This window comes from Psammomys obesus, unplaced genomic scaffold (genome assembly GCF_907164565.1).
Source record: "Psammomys obesus unplaced genomic scaffold, mPsaObe1.curated_primary_1811, whole genome shotgun sequence".
Classification (NCBI taxonomy): Eukaryota; Metazoa; Chordata; class Mammalia; order Rodentia; family Muridae; genus Psammomys; species Psammomys obesus.
Window position 1 is genome coordinate 21,371,435 of NW_026595981.1, and position 1,784 is coordinate 21,373,218.

Sequence of the window (1,784 nt, forward strand, 5' to 3'; positions counted from 1 at the left end):
GGAAGGAAGGAAGGAAGGAAGGAAGGAAGGAAGGAAGGAAGGAAGGACCTTTTTCACAGATTGCACTAGTTACATTTTTTTATCTGCACATTAAAACAACGAGGGCTTCCTTGAAACTAATCTCTGATATAAAGAGCCATAAATAGAGGCTGGAGAGAAGATGCAGTGGTTTAGGTTGCTGATTGCTCTTCCAGGACTCCCAGCACCAACACAGCATCTCACAACCACCCAGAACTCCAATCCCAAGGGATCCAAAGCCCTTTTCTAGCCTCTTCTGGCCTGAAGGCATTACACATAAATAGTACAGAGATATACATGCAAGCAAAACATCCATACACATCAAAAAAACATTAAAAAAAAGTTTTAACTTCATAAAATAGTATTCAGGTTTTTCTTTTCCCAAGAAAACATTTCAAATGTAGAAGACAATTTAAAATCAATCTGTCTTATTTGTATTAGATTTAAAAAAATAAAAAATTCCTCCTTATCTGATAAGGAAATAGTAAATTAAATAGTAAATTGAATTAGTAAATAGTAAATTGAAATAGTAAATTAAAAATTCCAAAAAGTATTTGTTAGGTAGTGTTACATACAGCAAGCACTCTACCATTTAAATAGATCCCCAGTCTGAACAATTCCTAAATTTTAAATCGATTACCTTAAAGTAGGTAGTGTTTCATGTCTGTAATCCTAGCACTTGGGTAAATAAGGTAAAAGGAACCAGAGTTACAGACCAACTTGGGCTACATATACAGGGACTCCAAAGCCAGCCTGGACAACAGCCAGACCCTCTTTGTTTTTTTGTTTTGTTTTGTTTTCTTTCTTTCTTCTTTGCTGTTGTTGTCCTGGATGTCCTGGAACTCACTTTGTAAACTAAGCTAGCCTCAAACTTACAAAAATAAAAAATAATTTAAAAAAAAAGAAGAAGAAGGAAGGAAGGAGGGAAGGAAGGAAGTAAGAAAAAAAAGAGCACTGGCTGCTCTTCCAGAAGACCCAAGGTGAATTCTCAGCATTCACATGGTGGCTCACAACCATCTATAACTCCAGTTCTAGGAGACCTGATAACCTCTCCTGACTTCTGTGGCTACCAGGCACGTGCACATACTGCAAAGCTATATACCGGGCAAAACAGACCTCCAACACACACAAAAGAAACAAAAATAACCTCAGTAAAAGAAAGCAACAGATTTGTACAATTTTTTAAATTTCACACCTTAGCATAAAATCTCCTGTCCCGCCTGGAAGCCTCCAGCACATGCAGACTATCTACCCTACTTACAACTAGTCACTTGAAATCCAAGTATCAGATCAACTGTAGATACACAAGTGCTTGTGTCCAAGGAGTACTTGTTGTAGTTACCAAACAAATGGCCCAAAGGTGCAAAACTAGCAATATAAAGCAGGATTGAAACATTAAAAATGGCCTGTCATGGTGGTGCACAGCTTTGATCCCAGAATTTGGGAGGCAGAGGGAGACAGATCTCTGTGAGATGGAGGCCAGCCTGGTTTACAGAGTGAGTTCCAGGACAGTCAAGGCTACACAGAGAAACCCTGTCTTTGAGAAAATAAAATTAATCAATTAATTAATTAAAAAAAAAAAGATGGAAGAACAATCTAGGCATAGTGGTCTTGGGATACAGACACATGGGAGTCTCTGAGTTCAAGACCAGCCTAGTTTACAGAGTTCCAGGACAGCCAGGACTACACAGATAAGCCCTAACTGAAAGATAGATAGATAGATAGATAGATAGATAGATAGATAGATAGATAGATAGATAGATAGA

General features: G+C 37.8%; 1 protein-coding gene across 1 annotated transcript in view; it reads right to left on the reverse strand.

Moving 5' to 3' along the window:
* Npepps (aminopeptidase puromycin sensitive) overlaps positions 1 to 1,784 on the reverse strand; it is a 75,614-nt gene that overhangs the window by 61,887 nt on the left and 11,943 nt on the right. The window lies entirely within an intron of this gene.